The sequence below is a fragment of the Cotesia glomerata genome, linkage group LG3 (genome assembly GCF_020080835.1).
Source record: "Cotesia glomerata isolate CgM1 linkage group LG3, MPM_Cglom_v2.3, whole genome shotgun sequence".
NCBI lineage: Eukaryota > Metazoa > Arthropoda > Insecta > Hymenoptera > Braconidae > Cotesia > Cotesia glomerata.
In genome coordinates, this window is record NC_058160.1 from 6,569,654 (window position 1) to 6,588,190 (window position 18,537).

The 18,537-nt window shown below is 29.4% G+C and overlaps 1 protein-coding gene across 6 annotated transcripts in view; it reads left to right on the forward strand.

Annotated features, from left to right (window-relative positions):
• The first annotated feature begins 2,069 nt into the window (after window positions 1-2,069).
• The window catches only part of LOC123261762 (SH3 and multiple ankyrin repeat domains protein 3), a 116,258-nt gene continuing 99,790 nt past the window's right edge, over window positions 2,070-18,537 (forward strand). For all 6 annotated transcript variants that reach the window (XM_044723536.1, XM_044723541.1, XM_044723539.1 and 3 more), the window contains exon 1: window positions 2,070-2,132. The gene's annotated coding sequence lies outside the window, so the exon portion shown is untranslated. The remainder of the gene's footprint in view (window positions 2,133-18,537) is intronic.

Sequence of the window (18,537 nt, forward strand, 5' to 3'; positions counted from 1 at the left end):
CTTCATTGTTACTCAATGGTCCATTATAAAAAATGTATAACTTGCGACAATTACAAACAAAATTGTTCTTGAGTTTCTAAAAATCCTTGAGACAATATGATGTGAACCTTAAATAATAAGCATAAAAATTGATAAAGCAAAACATCTCATTCATTATTCATTCATAAAGTCTATGGGTCTCACCGAATATTTAAAATAAATTTAAATGAAATATCAATCACTGTAACAATATAAAATTAACTAGCTTATTAAAAAAATCGTATATCGTGTTTTAACTATTTGGTTAATGTGATTTATACAAATCATCAGATATCAATTGTGTCACATTATAAATGAAATATCGTCCTCCATATCGACTTGTCTGAAATATAACTTATATAATGATTCTCATACTTATATAAACACAAGAAGTGTGTATTTATATTATATTATAACTTAGCACTTAATAATGTTGACGTATACCCACTATCTGGCTCTATGTTTTATTCATTTAATTCCAGATTTTTAGTGCAGCTGTGATGTAAGAATTCGTATCAATTTATTTGATGATCAACAAAATAATAAATTGAGATAAAAACTATTACTTTGATTCAGGAATAGAGCCAATAAGAGAATTTTATTAAGTGTTAATAAATTTAATGACGGCAAAAAAGATCTCAGATTACATTGATTCGCATGATTATTATAATAAATTTTATTACATTATTAAATCACTAGTTAATGATAATTTTGCCTAGAAATTTGTCTCAATTTCACTCACGAGATATGTGACTGTATTTGCATAGAACAATTATAGTTTATCTGTTGTGAAGCAGTTGCCAGTCTAACATAGAATCGCAACTGGTATAAACGGATTATGAAATTAGACGTCGTGTGTTCGTGTATTATTAACCAGCTTAACTGAAAGCATGATAATGAGAAGAAAAAATTCAAGAGATACATAATACCTCATATTAATTGATATTTATTTTTAAACAATCGAGATTCAAATTTATTGTTTTTAAATCGTTAGAAAAATTTTACTTTCTAAAAGTTTTTTATAATTAACCCTTCGTCACTCGCGTCATGAGCAGATCGCCGCCTAACAACTACTCAACCTATAGAGACTCACTATAGTGCGAGCGAGAAACTAAAAAAGACGCGAGTGACAAAGGGTTAACTACAAATAACACACTTGGATTCTTCGCTGGGAGCCGATTACATGAATGTGTTATCAATATGTTATTTTATGTACAACTTCTCATGCATATTAAGTGTATGGAAAAAGCGAAACATCTATAAAACTTGACATACATAATATAATATTTATTTATATTTCGATATAAAACTGTTACCATTAAAAACATTTCATAATAGGTGGAATGTTTTTCTTACATCGTATAAAACTATTTATTTTGCAATTGTTTTTATAGTAAATGACCGTTTTTATCAATACTATAAAAATTGAATTTAAAGTCACAGTTGATAATTTTACTATATAAATTTTGAAAATAAAATTTAATTTCCAAAATTTTGATTTAAGAACTTTTTAAATTTTTTATTGGTAGTTTTACAAAAGTTTATACTAAAAAAACGATTAAAAATTACATTAAGAAAAAAAAAAAACTACTTGATTCCAGAAAAATATTTTTTTCAAAATTTCACTTTTGTTTCGAGATGTTTACACGGAAAAAAGAAAACTTGAAAAATTACAGTTTCTAATGTAATTATTACAGATTTTATAAAAATTACATTGTAGAATGTAATATTTACATTGAAAGCTCTGAATATTAAATTAAAAAATTGAATTTAGAAAAATGTTATTTCAAACTGTAATTTTTCTAGTTTTGATTACGACGGAACCGATTTTACATTTTATACTGTAATTTTTCGAGTTTTCTTTTTTCCGTGTAGTTATTGTAATGTAAGAAATTCAGTCTTAAATCGAGAACATAAAACTCTTGGTTGAGAAGAAAAAATTCTCCATTTTTTTAATATTTAGTCTACAATATTAAAAGAATACAATAAATTTTTCCTGAATTATTTTTATGATTTGTGTTAATTTATCATAATTATGTTTTATGTTCCAGATGGTGCATAATTGATTGTTCATAGACGCAAAATCAAGAGACGGGGTTATTTCTATAAATATGGTAAGTTATTACATAAATTTATTGACAATGGAACTACTACTTAAAATTTAGATTGTCATTGACATTGTCACTTGGACATAGTTGACGTGGATATAATTTGTATACTCAAAATGCAGATCCTAAGAGAAATTTAATTCTCGGCGCGTCCCGACCTCTCGATCTTTATTCGTGACATGAGGGCGAGGAACCGTGGTGCTCGCGAGAAGTACAGAGAGTCCTCTTGATCTCAAGACAAAAGCTCTCCCTTTCGCGCTTCCTCTTTGCCACGAGCTCGACGCTTGCCTACTAAGGCAGTTATGTGGTTGCTTAGCGACCCGGAAGACACGTTTCCCAAGCCTAACCACGACAGCTAAGGATCTCTTGTACTCTTCAATGCTTTGCGTTGTTATAACCGACTTCCTTTTTCCTTATTTATCTGGAATTATTTATGAAAATCGTGTTATTTTTAATGCTAATATTTTATTATGTGCTGAAGACCAGTGCTAGATTGAAGGGGTTTTTTTTTTAAATGTTCACAATGCGTGTGAAAGATTTAAATCCATGAGAAATACTCTTTTTATTCAGTTATCAACTTCTATAATAATTAACACTGTAATAAATTTTCGGACTGAATGCGGAGTTAATGATTTTTAATTGATTTACCTCCTCCGGGGGTGAAATTCATACCGAGACGGATTTAAATTAAATTTAAGTAAATTTTTAATTTTAAGTAAATATTTGAAGTAAATTTTTTATTTCTTTTTTTGAATAAAAATAAAAACTAGTTTTGACTCGTTTAAAAATTCTAATATAAAATGCGTATTTAGAAATTTTAAAATTACAATTAATAAACGTTTTTTAATTTCTTTCAAAATTCGAATTTTAAATAATCTATTATTGTCATATTGATACTAATTGACATAGTTGTACAATAATTTTTCAATTCCTTTCGATTTATAAATAATTTTGAAAGAATTACATTTAAATTTGCACAAGTAGAAAATTTTAAAAACTAATTGTTCGTCTCTGCTTCTATATTTATTTTTATTTATTTATTTATTCAATTTTAATGCCAAGGCATACATTAAAGCAATAATACATTAATGTTATACACTTTTACGCTAAGTACTTACTAATAACATTAAATGTTTAAATTATAATATGACACAAAATAAATTGCGCTGTATAATTTATAAATTAAAGGTAAGGTATTGAAATTTTTACAATTTACTTGATTAGTACAATTTTCAACATAAAAATATTAAAATATTAAAACTAGCTCACTGTTTGAAAATTACTATCGACATTTTCAAAAAATTACTGAAAAGTCCTACAGAGTATTAAAATTTTGATAGTTTTTATGATAGTTAAAAAATAAAATTCTTGTAGACTTAACGTTAATTGTCTGAGGGTATGGGTACATTTTTAACCAGATGTCAAACGTAATATTATAAGGTCATGATCCTCACTCTTGCTTATATTCGAAATAAGATTCAAACAGCCCTAATTATGACAGAATCTTCTACTTACTAACATCGATCCAAAATCTCTACGATTCAATTCTGGAATAATTTTTTACTATAACTATTATTAAACATTTGAACTAATTTATTCTGCTGAAAGAGTAACACTAACTATATATTTTTAAAGATTTCTGGTTAAAAAAAGGTACAAAAATCACAAGTCTAAGAAAAGAACTACTTTTTAACATTTCGAGATTCGTAATGATCTTTATTAAATTATAAAGTTACGAGCTCGTAAATTTCTAGCGCTCCATTCAGTAAGTTAACAGCGTTTTCAAACGATACAAAGTCACGCAGACTTATAGGGTAAGGTCCAGGCAAACGACGGTAAGAAAGATTGATGTAATCCCCGGCCTATTATTTCCCTCGTTTAATATTTTTTTACACTCAAAGTTATTTTTTCGATTATATTTACTTTAAGCTTCATCTCTGGCAGTATATTTTAAATTTCTTCCGTCCATCTTCCATAGTTTTCTGAGCCTCAAGTCGTACGACACGCAGTCACGCAATACCGGGATTCTCTCACATTTTAAAATTATTCATCTTCATAAACTATATAATTAAATTGAAAAACTTATCTTGCGATTGACAGCAGCATGTCCCCATCGATTAGCTACTTCACCACTCGATGATAGATGTCACTAGCAGTGGTCGCTCTCGCAAGCTCGGGGGTAAAAAAACCAACAGACTTTGCAATGTAAATTACTCGGGGTCACGAAAGTGGAAGTTAACCTCCTGTTATGTCGAGAGGGCTTCTATCCATATTGATTAGTTTTCATCGCTAATACTAATCTTTATTTTTGGTTCAAGACTAAATTCTCGCTTTGCAGATGCTGCGAATTAGCTATTTTACATACGGCTCTTCTTTGGAAAGTTATGAACATTAAAAAAAAATTACTAATGATAGTGAATCTTTCTTCTGTTGTTTTTTCCCATAGAATTTTTTGGTAGACCAACTCTTGCAAAAATTTTCTGATACGGCCAATTTTTATTTATGACCATTTATAAGTTTTATAGTTGATTAAACCAAAAACTCATTTCAGATAAATTTCTTAAGAGAATAAAAAAATTATTTTTATTTTAAAATAACATTTCAAAGTTAACTTTATTGTAAGTACACGGGAAAAAATTTCTGGGAAAATTTACGATACAAGTATTGTAAAGCTGGACTATACTTTTATTACTATTGATTGTCAAATAATTTAGAAGAAAAAATACTATTTATTCATGAAAAAATACGATATTACTATTGTAAAAAGTAAGAGATGAAAATTTCCAGTGCTGCCTCTGTATCTTTCCAATAGAACTATAGCAAATTTTACAATAGTTAAATTGGAATGTCTCTCAATTAGTGTGAGTGATGGCCGTGCACAGCGCTAGACTCCGAGCTTATGTAAATGTTAAAGGATATGGGTCTTAGGTTACCGCGGATAGCGTAGAAGGAGAGTCTCTGACTGCCAACACAGAGTTCTGGGTTCGATTCCCAGATAGCACGAAAATGTCGGTTTCTTTTTTCGATTACTGTACAGGTACCAATTAGTCCAACCTTCTATCTCTCTCCCTCCCTAATATTTCTTTTAAAAAAACCAACTGTGAATTTTTACAATAGTTGAATTGTAAAGTTCACAAACACATATTGTATAATTTGCTCTATAGTATTCGACTTTTTAAGACTCTTGCTAGTCTTATTTGTTGGATAAAATTTACAATAGTAGATCGTAAAAATTACTAAATGAGAAGTATAGTCCACCGTTACTATTTTATTTAGTAAAAATTACAATAGTAAAATAGTAAAAACTCCTTCAATTTTCTTTCCGTGTAGAGAATTCAGCGATTATACACTGATAAAAAATCAATCTGATTGAAAAGCAAAAATCTTGGACCAAACAAATCATTTTAAAAAGTAAAATATTTTAAATCAAGTAGAAAAGTTTTTAAATTAAGAAATTTTATTTGATTAAAAAATTTTTCATTTTAATTTAAGACGATGAAATTCTTCAAAATGATTTTTTTGGTTCAAGATTTTTTTTCTTGAATCGTTATTTTTATTTATTTATTGTTTTTTTCAGTGTACGCCTCCAAGCCATATCAAGTTAAATATGTCCTAATGTGGCCAATTTTAATACCAGACCATAAAATTGTTTATTTGAATATATCACGCCAAATCAGAAAATTTTCTCTCGAAAATACTGTTTGACTTTTTATTTCAGCAAGTCTTATGAATAATGTGTTGAATGAATAGAAAGCGTGATGATAAAATAAGGATTGAAGATTTGACACATAAAAGATAGCATTGATGGACCTACCGCTGCGTAACAAAGTGCGAAAGTCAAACGCATTGCCGCAGTCCTTAGTCTCGTTTCTCTGATCAATGTGGAGACATCTCAAAGACTCTCTAACTGACTTGACTTGACTAGATGACACCGAGGTATCTGATCACGCAACCATCCTCAGCATAGTAGAGTACAGTATGTAGTATCCGCGCGTGACTCTCAAGAGAATACAAATTGCTTGTAGCAGTCCCTCTACTCATTCCAACGACATCCACTGTCAGCTGACCTGTGCCAAGATATATTGTCTGTTCTTTGGTTTTCAATCTTACACCCTGCCCTATCCCTCTTTTTTCTTTTTTTTTTATCAGATTTTTACTTAGCTCCGCTTGATTTATTTAAATTTTTACGTTTGAGAGGAAATTGTGATATTTCTCGCATAAATGTGCAAGTAATTTATTTAATAAATGTAAATGGTCATTTACTAAACTATGTTTAATTTAGTATGATGATACGTAGGCAGATATTTATGTCAAGACTTGAATCTTAAAGATAACGATAGAACTCGCCCACGTTCTACCAAGAATAGAAATAGATTCGAGGTACTCAGATTCTCATTCGCATTTCACCGTACAATTCTGATTTGATCTAGTATGGATGTACACATGCATAACATCCACAATATGTCTAAGTATATGTATGTATACATATGCATAAAAGGAGATTTAGCCTTGAGATCTGCATCTGTAGATCTTGATAATGCTCGTCGAGGTGGCCGACAAATATTTGCACGCCTTCACTCTATCGTGTCATCATTTTACCATCTCAATTGAACGTGATTACACATCCATATTACAACAACTGAATATTATGTACGCATATTCACTAAACTGGTGATTCTATATACTTATGCTTTATCTTTTATGTTAGAGGTATGGAAAATATGTTAATAAATTTTTTAAGGGATGTGAAGTAAAACGTTTCTAAGATCACTTTTATGGCTGTTTATTTAATCTTCTTTCATGTAAGTCAAATGTTTCACCAGTATTTTATAAAAGTATTGAGTAACTTTTGTTAATAGTTATCGAATTTATTATCAAACTTGTAAATTATTATTTTAAATTAAATTTTTTCTGATCAATTTAATGTCCAGAGACATGGCAGTATTTGCACCAAGTACGGTGTGAATCTGCACTATACCTTTAAACATTGCTGTTTTAACTTTTACGATCCTCAGTTAAGATTTTAACTCAAAATAAATTTAATCATTTGGGAAAACAAAGAAAATCGTACACCTCAGCATCGTTCAAAATTTAGTATTTTATAGGGTCAAAAGTGACTATACCGGTCCGCGTTTAAGGTGTACACCATATCATTTAACAAAGTACTTGCACATGAAATATTACCAAACAGTAGTCTATATATTATTACACAGAGTTGACATAAAAAAATCCAATCGTTAATATCAATACTAAGTTGTAATTAATGAAATATTTTGATCTACAAGACACAAATTTTGACAACTTGATTATAATTTATCCTTAAAGTTAAATAAAATTTAAAAATAATTGACACAGCACATTTGGATCGTGATTATAATTCTTATTTAACGAGTTTTTGTTGCAGATAATTTTTATAGAGTAGACTGTTATTATTAAAACTTTTAACGATAACGTGTATTTAATCTTCTTGACAAGTTGTGAGTTTATAACAGTTGATTGGAATGATTAATTTGTTTTAAATCACACTTGAAAAGAAAAAAAAAACAAAATAAACAAAGTAAGGATAAAATTAAACTTTCATTAAATTATAGTTAGCATAAAATTAATGAGGATAGAAAAATATAAAGACAGTGTTTGAAGATTTGCATTATCATATATTTAATAAATGATTATTAATTATCAATAAGTAACGATAACTAGAGGTTTAAATAATAAAATAAATTTGAGTTTATTATTTTTTAGCTTTGGCATTTAAATAAAACTAATGTTGGCATAAAGATACTTAAAGAGTATAAGATATGAGTACGATAAAAGAAATTAAAAAGTAACGATTGCATATATTTATATATACATATACTCAGGTCATTCGATCCATCATCATCATTACTCTTCTCATGAATAATGAGATATTCATTTCTCTTGTGTACGTGTCTCTCGTCTCTCACTCGAACCCTGTCTCGCTGGCTTTCTTTCATCTTGTGCCTGAGGGGATTTGCCGGCAACGCATGTAAAATCGAGCGTATATGGATATTTTGTGAACGCAAAACGATCAAGAAAGAGAGAGTGATGACGATCGAGAGTAAAAATAATAAAATAAGGTGCTGGTAGGTAAGGATAAAATAAGCTGAAGGAGAAAGAGGGTAGTGGTGGTAGTGATGCTCCATAAAATTATTCTCGGGGAGATTTCGTTCCCTCGGGTCTATACCGTAGGTGGTACCAGCAACCAACAGAAGAAACCGGTCCCTTATAATTACAGGGTCCATAGTATCCATCAGCATCAGGAGGTCGTGAACAGAACGCAAGGGTAATACACCCCGGGCATGTCTATCCTTGTCTCGTTCACTCTGTCTCGCAAACTCTGTCTTGATAAAGAGTAATACGACCACCAGAGACGTCTCGATCAACTACGTCCTAATCATCCACCTTATCGATATATTAAATTGTTTTTTTTTCCTTTTATGTTCATTTTTTTTTTCAATTTTTTCGGTTGTGGGTCTGAAACTTGAAACGACTGGAGTCGATTTGGGCTGCTACTGCATCATTTTATTCCAAAACTTGCTTTAATCGAAGTGAAAATGCTTAAATTAAATTTAAGTGCTTAATGAAATTAAATTCAGAGGCACAGTAGCGATTTGCTCCAACTTAAAGTTTAAACATATGTTATACGTCATTATCGAACGATATTTTGGTCATGTGAAGGTCTTCCAATGTAAATGAACAATGTGAAATTTTTGAAAGTTTGAATAAAATTTTTTATATTATTTACTGCCATATCACGATCATATTAATTTCGAAATAAAATTAGATAAATTGCACTTACATCATACTTGATCTTCAATAAAAAAGAAAATAAATTTTCCATCAATTTTAACAATTGGATCGAACTATGATCCAAAAATGACCAGCTAATTTTGGTGATAATTAAATACACGGAAAAAAAAATTTCGTTCTGGTAACGTAACTGTAGAGTTACCACAACTATACACAGTTTACTGTTCGTTGTAGAGTTACAGTAACAAAATGTTATTTAGTTCTGATAACTCAATGTTGTTGAGCTCTCAGAGCTCTACGGGATTGTTCTCAGAGCCAAACGGTATAGTTGGGAGCGCTCTACGTTGCGCAGTAGTAGAGTGCACTGACATATTTCATAACCTTCTAAAATGCCAAACATAATTATTTTGTTACTAATCTATATTATTAAAAATATATGAGCACAATTAAGTTCCTAATTTATTTATTTAAGGAAATAGGTTTTTTTTTTGTCAAATTGAATTTCGTTAGAACAGTTTTGTATTTATGGTTTTTCAAGGTTCATTTGCAGTGACTATTAATTTAATTTATTAGTTGAATATATTGTGATAAGTGATAAGTTATCGGAATACATTAAAAAGACCCAATTTAACACAAAATAAAATTTTTTTTCGTTTATTTATCTTTTCTCGTGCATATACGGTAATGATTTTATGTCCAATATTTATTGATATAATTAAGAAAATAAGATAATTTTGTGACGACCATATTTTTATTTTACAAATAATTTTTATTTGTAATATAAGTTCTATTATTATTTTATTTCTATTATAATACTATTCTTATTTGTCATATAAAATTATTCTTGGCAATATAAATTCATTCTGCTGCATGTATTTATTAAATTATCAATGCTAAATCGTAAAAAAAAATTATTAAGCAGACTTCCAAAAATTTAATATAGTCTCAGAACGATCCTGTAGAGTTGTGAGAGGTAAATAACGTTTAGCTCTCAGAGCTCAACGATGTAGAGTTGCAGGAGCCAAACGGTATTGTTACTATAAGAATACGTTAACCTACTGGAACTTTTTACAACTAACTAACTACTATATAGTACTAACTAACTCCTATAGCAAAATTTTTTTCTCCGTGTACGCACGTTATGAAAATTTGAAATTAAAATTCATGATACCTTTTGGAACACCTTTACAGTCATAAACCCGCAAAGGCTAACCTAGAAATTAGTTTTATTCAATGTTCAAAACTTTTTAATCCATTGCGCAGACCTGCGCATACGAAACATGATTTTCAATATGGTGGAGACGAAAAGCGAGAGTGAAAAGCACTTTATTTACATCTCTAAAAAAGTATTGGTGCTTAATATAATTTGAAATTAAGCAAAAAATTATTTGTTTTGTAATCAACAGCTCATTTAAGCATTTGAGATACGAATAATAAATATAAATACTACAATACAGCATAAATATCAGCAGTAGTAAAAGGACTCCTGTGCCGTATGACAATAATTCTTATCGTTAACAATAATATTTGTCTCATAAATTCTGATAAATTACAGCCTTGAAGATTTATTTTATTGATATATCGTCTTCATCATCATTCCTGCAGCATTCATTATTCAATGCAATAGTAGTCGATAGTAATTGTTAGTATATATTTGTTTCAGGATATACAATGTAGTTACAATACTTTGCTGTATTGTTTAATCTCTCCACAATAAAATAAACTATTTCCTAATTGATTACATCTGTTAGTTTTTTTTTCTAAAATTAACGGTAATTACGAACAAAGTTATAATTATAAATAATTCTGAAACTAGCTACCACACCATATGTTACAAAGTTGAACACTATAAAATATTTCCCATGACAATAATTTAAGCATCAAATTCGCAGCATGTAGCGATTAATAATTTAGCTCAGTAACATGCTCTTGTCGCTTCTATACTACACGGGACTAGTCTTGTAGCAGGAACAATTTTTTTGACGGATAATACTTTCTATCATTTATGTTATGTATCAGTCGATATGATAATAATTTAAATTTATATTTGAAAAAAGAATAAAATCTCTGTGGGGATTATATCTGGCTTTGAATAATATAAATACGTATTAAAATAACTATTAAATTTTGATAGTAAACTTTGCAAATCATTAATCAAATGGAGATTATAAGTTTTAAATGTGTTATACTTAAAATATAAATCAAATACTGTATATTAAACGTCGATAAATCGAGATTTCACGCGATTCGCAATCGAGTTATTCCTTGTGCTGGCGGTATGCTTATTATCGATATCATAAATCTCGTCCACCCAGTTTAAGTTCTTGCCCGAACTAGACATACCGGTACTACTATTGTAAAATTCCTAAATTCCATTGTATTATAACAATAACAACAACAACAACAATATTGTAACAACTACTCTACCAGTACACTCTACTTACTTAGTATAGACCTTACCAGGAGTGCCTTAAAAGATAACTAAACCAACACCCTCTTATTCTTATTTCTCCCACTTTCTCTATACATATTTGCTATTTGCTCTTACTAGCTATCTCACAGTTGTTTTCCTATTTTTTATTTTCGCTTTGCCGGTATGTAAATACTTCGGTGTATAATCTAACACAGTAAATTTACCAATGTAAAATAAATTCATTAAAGGATAATGAATTTTCAAATATAATTCTTCTGAAATTTTTAAATTTTAACATAAAAATGGCAATTTTTAAAGCAATGTTTTATGTTTAATTAACATGTACTCGATATTGAAGAGTATGTTAATACATACAAGCGGAATAAAATACATGAATTCATACTACACTTACTCATATTTTAAAATAATAAATTATCACGTGTAGAGTTTATCGGCTTTGCTCGATTCGATGGAAGCATATATCAGAGAATACGAGCAAGAATTTTGCATAAATACATGTGTGAACAGGTAAAGTGAGTTAGATATTTCCTTCAGCTTCATCTTCATCATCCAAGGCCGATCGTAAAGTAGAACAATGTCAACAATTTGTAATTTTAATTTGCATAAATAAAATCAAGAATCTTTACTATGTCGATAAATTTCGCTGAAAATACTTTAAATTATTCCTCAATTTATAAGAATATATGCGGTTGAATATTTTTAAAGTGTTTGGGCATTTTGCTATTTACGAGATTGTTTAGTACTCTGGTTATTTATTTAACGAAAATTATCTGGAAATTTATTGATAAATCATGTTTGACACTTCATATAAAATTCAATTTACACATTGACGAAGTTTATTCGCAAATAAACACTCGTGGGTATTTACTTTTAAATATAAAAAATTTTGACACAATTTGTGATAAGAATACAAACAATTTTTAATTTCCCGCTAAGAAAATCGAAGATTTTCAAAAATCGGGAAGTTATTGTTTTCATCCCGTTTTACGAAAATCGAGTTTTCATCGAATCTCGACGTTTCGAAGTCCTAGGAAGCGTCCCTGACTATTCCCGCGATGGTCTGTGTGTGTGTGTGTGTGTGTGTGTGTGTGTGTGTGTGTGTGTGTGTGTGTGTGTGGATGTATGTAAACCTCTTATAACTTTTGAACGGCTTGACCGATTTGATCGCGGTTGGTGCCATTCGAAAGGGCTTGACTAAACTTAGATTTAAAATACAATTTGGACCGATTCGGACTGGTAGATTTTGAGAAATCGCAAAAAAACTACAAAAAAAAATTTTTTTAAATGTGGTTTTTTTGAGATAACTTTTAAACGGCTTTACCGATCGATTTCAAAAACTTTTCAGATCTTAATATCAAAAATCCACGTCGATCGCCGCCAGTTCGGTCAAAATCGGTTAATTCGTTCGTGAGTTATCGTTGACGAAAGAAAACCGAAAAAAGTGTTTTTTCGAAATTACTCCGAAATTTTTCGTTCTATCAATTTAAACTTGAAGATTCTTGATGAAGCTTAAAAACTGCGTCGAACGCCACCAACCGCGCAAAAATTGGTTCATTTATTCAAAAGTTATTCCGATTTGAAATTTCAAAAAATAGTGTTTTACTTAACTTCTATCAAACTTTTGAGCTCGAAGAGCTCAAAAACATACAAAAGTTATTTTTTTGAGCTCGGGGAGCTTAAAATAACACACAAATTGTATTTATGTTAAAAACGTCATAAGTGCAATTTCAAGCGTTTAGGTTTATAATTGACGGAAGTTGCAGGGATGGCCTTCAGGATCAACCATTTTCCTATTTTTTACTGTGCAGTCGTATTATATTGACTATAGAAAAAAATTAGGAAAACGGTTGACTCTGAAGGCCATCCCTGCAACTTCCCGCTACTTTCGTAATTAAGCGCTCAAAATTGCACGTATTACAATTTTGAGCTTGAAGAGCTCAAAAATATAATTTTCGTGTAGTTTTGAGCTCTCCGAGCTCAAAAGTCTGATAAAAGTTTAAACACTATTTTTTGAATATTCAAACAGCAGTAACTTTTGAATGAATGAACCGATTTTCACGCGGTTGGCGGCATTCGACGCAGTTTTTCAAATTCTACACGGAAAAAAAAATTTCGTTCTGGTAACCTAACTGTAGAGTTACCACAACTATACACGGTTTACTATTCGTTGTAGAGTTACAGTAACATAATGTTATTTAATTCTGATAACTCAATGTTGTTGAGCTCTCAGAGCTCTATGAGAATGTTCTCAGAGCCAAATGGTATAGTTGGGAACGCTCTACGTTGCGCAGTAATGGAGTGCGCTGACATATTTCATAACCTTCTAAAATGACAAACAGAATTATTTTGTTACTAATCCATATTATTAAAAATATATAAGGACAATTAAGTTTCCTAATTTATTTATTTAAGGAAATAGGTTTTTTTTTTTGTCAAATTGAATTTCGTTAGAACAGTTTTGTATTTATGGTTTTTCAAGGTTCATTTGCAGTGACTATTAATTTAATTTATTAGTTGAATATATTGTGATAAGTGATAAGTTATCGGAATACATTAAAAAGACCCAATTTAACACAAAATAAAATTTGTTTTCGTTTATTTATCTTTTCTCGTGCATATACGGTAATGATTTTATGTCCAATATTTATTGATATAATTAAGAAAATAAGATAATTTTGTGACGACCATATTTTTATTTTACAAATAATTTTTATTTGTAATATAAGTTCTATTATTATTTTATTTCTATTATAATACTATTCTTATTTGTCATATAAAATTATTCTTGGCAATATAAATTCGTTCTGCCGCATTTATTTATTAAATTATCAATGCTAAATCGTAAAAAAAATTATTAAGCAGACTGCCAAAAATTTGTTATAGTCTCAGAACGATCTTGTAGAGTTGTGAGAGGTAAATAACGTTTAGCTCTCAGAGCTCAACGATGTAGAGTTGCAGGAGCCAAACGGTACCATAAGAGTACGTTAACCTACTGAAAGTTTTTACAACTAACTAACTACTTATAGAGTTCCTATAGCAAAATTTTTTTCTCCGTGTATGATATATTTTTACACACAAATTGATAGTACCGAAAGTTTCGGTGTAATTCGAAAAAAACACTTTTTTTCGATTTCTTTTGTCAACGAGAACTCACGAACGAATCAACCGATTTCGACCAGATTGGTGGCGATCGACGTGGTTTTTTGATGTTAAGAGCTGATTAGTTTTTGGAATTGATCGGTCGAGCCGTTTAAAAGTTATTCAAAAAAAACCACATTTCGAAAATTTTTTTTTCGCAGTTTTTTTAAGATTTCTCAAAATCTATTGGTCCGAATCGGTCCAACTTGTATTCAAAATCTAAGTTTAATCAAACCCTTTCGAATGGCACCAACCGCGATAAAATCGGTCAAGCCGTTCAAAAGTTATGAGAGGCTTACATACATCCACACATACACACACACACACACACACACACACACACACACACACACACAAACACACACACATACATACATACAGACGTACAGACACCATTGCGGGAATAGTCAGGGAAGCTTCCTAGGACCTCAAAACGTCGAGATCTGATGAAAACTCGATTTTCGAAAAACGGGGTAAAAACAATAACTTCCCGATTTTTGAAAATTTTCAATTTTCTTAGCGGGAAGTTAAAAATGTGTTTTTCTTTTTTTGAGGTTTGCAATTTGACAGTCGGAAATTTCAAATATTCCTTCCTACATCTGTAATATTTTAATAATTGATGAGATAGTTTCGGTTTGTATAGTAAGACGTCACTCAAGTCAACTCCAGACATATTATCAGGAAGATTCGGGTTCGATTTTCGGCTTGGTTCCGATCCCTATGTTTTCTTAAAGTTATGCTTTGCTTTCAATGTAACTACAATTCATATAATACTAGAACAGATACTTATTTATAATGCTTCCGACTCACTAATATTCAAATTTGGATGGTATAGATATTTTAAAGAGATGAATTATCTAGAACTTTAATGAAAATGGAATATTTTTATTCTTATTGACTTGAATAACATCTTACTAGACAATTAAAAACGGCATAAAACTAATTGATCAAAAGTGAGAATATTCATTAAAAGAGTTAACTTTATAGATAAAAAATTTATAACAAAAATTTAGTCTAGAGCACGTTATTGAATTTTTCTTGTTACATGTTGATAAAATTAGTAAATTTTTGTGGCTAAGAATTCATCACTTACGCTAAAAATTTTACGAAAATCTTGAAAATTGTATATAACGATAAACTGAATTAAAAAAAAAAATCATACATAATTTATTCACAGAAAAATAAATTAACTTGATTCAAGAGAAAAATTCTTGAACCAAGAATATAATTTTGAAGAGGGTAATTGTCTTGAATCAAAACGAAAAATTTTTGAATTAAGTAAAATTTCCTTAAATCAAGAATTTTTCTACTCAAACCAAGAATATTAAGCTCTTCAAAAATATATACTTGATTCAAGAACATTTTTTTTTTCTGTGTTCAGTATCCCCGTTTTATCCAATTCTATTCTACTATACATGCACGCTAAAAAAAAGCTATAAAAGAATAATAGCCGAGTAAGAGAGGAAGATTTGCTGGAGATTATGGACTCAGTACGGCCAAATTTTGGGATTCTGTTTCATGAGGCTCTAATTTTAACACCGCAAATTAAAAGGTGTTGATCCACCGACACGGTTATTTTTTTTCTTTTTCCACAAAATATAATCACTGTTTTTATCTTAGCCCACATGTGATGCAGGATAAAAAAAATTGTTTTAAACTTTAAGAATGGTTTCTTGTTAATAACAATGTTTTATAGTTTTATTGATAAATTCAATGCGCATTGAAGAAGACATGTATTCATATAAGTAGTTACATCTTTCTCTGCAAAGGACACTTTATCTTGTTTCCATTTTGTATAGGGAAAGTCACGGTTCTTTTATAACTGATGATTTATGCTTATGATATAAGACATATGTAAAAACAGTATTCTTCTGAAAGTAATATCTTCATGTAATATAAATAGAAAGACTTTCATTTTGTAGTAAATAACTATGAGGAACACTTGCGCATCAGATGAGTACTTACCTTAACATAAAATAAGAAAAAAAAGTGTTATTTATCAGTATATAAGTAATATTTTAATTATATAAAATGAAATTTATCTTAGTTAATTAACTTCTCTCTTTAATTAATTAATCTATCTAGCAATTAACTAGAAACATTTTCTCGCTTCATCGACAATCTCATCTAATGATACTGCATATATTTTAATTAATGGATTGCATACAATTAAATAATTGAGCCGTTTTTAATTCCTTAACTAATTGTAGAGAATAATAGCAATAATAATAATAATTATTATTCTTCTATTAACAATCAAATAATTTAATTTTAACAATTTTATATACATATGTCTAGATTGCAGCTTGTGAAATCCATTTATACCATTTTTACACAAAAAATATATATGTGGACTCATCAGGCTTGTCAGACACTTTTTTAAGAGTCAATTTATTTACACTAAAAAAATTTTTTTAAAGTGAAGAACTATTTACGGAAAAGTCATTTTTTAACAAGTTAAGAATTGAAGTCTTGAAAAAAAAAAAATATTGATTTCTTCAAGTTAAGTTTTTTTTTTAATCAATTTCATTCAAATTAAAAATGGATGAATTTGTTGATAATAATAAAAATATACAGTTGTATGAATATTAAACAAATTAACTAAGAAAGCAATAATGTCATATATTAGAATATAATTTATTTGAATAATTAAAATCATAGTGTAGAAATAAATAGACCAACTTTAACCAAATTACTCAACATAATAAATTAATTATTTAATGTGTAATTATAAATTACTTGGAAAAGTAGTATATTTATCTATCAGAAAAATAATAACGATAATTTATCAGGCATAATAGAAAATGAATAGTTATTCAGGATAGTAATTTGAATAAATTTTTTTAAAAATGGGAATGCATGTGTATAAATTAACGTGGTTGAAACAATATACCGCGTATGGATTGAGTAACATTAAATGTGTGTTTTAAACGGGTGAAAAAGTTTTCAGTTGATTAAGCGATTTGATATTTATTACATACTAATGTATATATATGATCAGTACGCGAAAAACTTTCTCCGTAGCGTGCGTACATGCGTATTCACGTTCATTCGGGTGCAAGTTTAACGTAGTGGGTTTGTGGACGCGTACTGTAGGTCAGTTACTGTTACTGTTACCGTCGGCTATTACCGGTTATCCGCGGGCAACGGTCCTGGTATGCAAGACGCGATCTCATGGAATTTTCTCCGTCTCTCTTTTACTACAAACAAGTACCCCCAGCTGACGTAATTTATCGTAATTTATTGGGAATCAACACTCAAAGATCTGTCATGTTTTAGTTAATTAACTCATTTGTTAAATTATTTTTAAGTTATGCTCACGACTATTCAATCATTTAAATTGATATCATTTTTTATGAAAAAATAACTATTTATTTCATTCATACACTTTTCAAAAATTATTTGTTAAATCCAATTCTTGTTGTTAAAATATCAAGATCACAGAAATCGTAAGATCTTCTGACATGACTTTAATAACCATTTATCGGCAAGTAAAATAATTTTTAAAGTTCTTTCAACAAATTTTTCCATAGTTGACCACGAATTTTATCAGATTTATCATGAAATATAGTTAGTTTATTGTTATTTTTATTTTAAACATCTAGCTGCGGTTGCCTGTATTCTGAATCATTGAAAATGTGCCCCAATCTTGAACTTGCGCTGTAAAAAATATTGCGTTATTGCGTCAAAAAATTTTTGAGTAAGTATTCAACCCTTTTATGTGTAAATTTAACATTTTTAGTAGATCTCATAGAAATCTAACTATTGCATTGGTCCTCATGACGGAACTTTTGAAAAATTTTTCTATATTTCGACTCAGCTCGTCAAGCGGAATCAGAAAATGCATATATGGTTAAAAAGTTTATATATGTATGTATTTATATATACACGGAGAAAAAAATTTTGCTATAGGAACTCTAGAGTAGTTAGTTAGTTGTAAAAAGTTCCAGTAGGTTAACGTATTCTTATAGTAACAACACCGTTTGGCTCCTGCAACTCTACATCGTTGAGCTCTGAGAGCTAAACGTTATTTACCTCTCACAACTCTACAGGATCGTTCTGAGACTA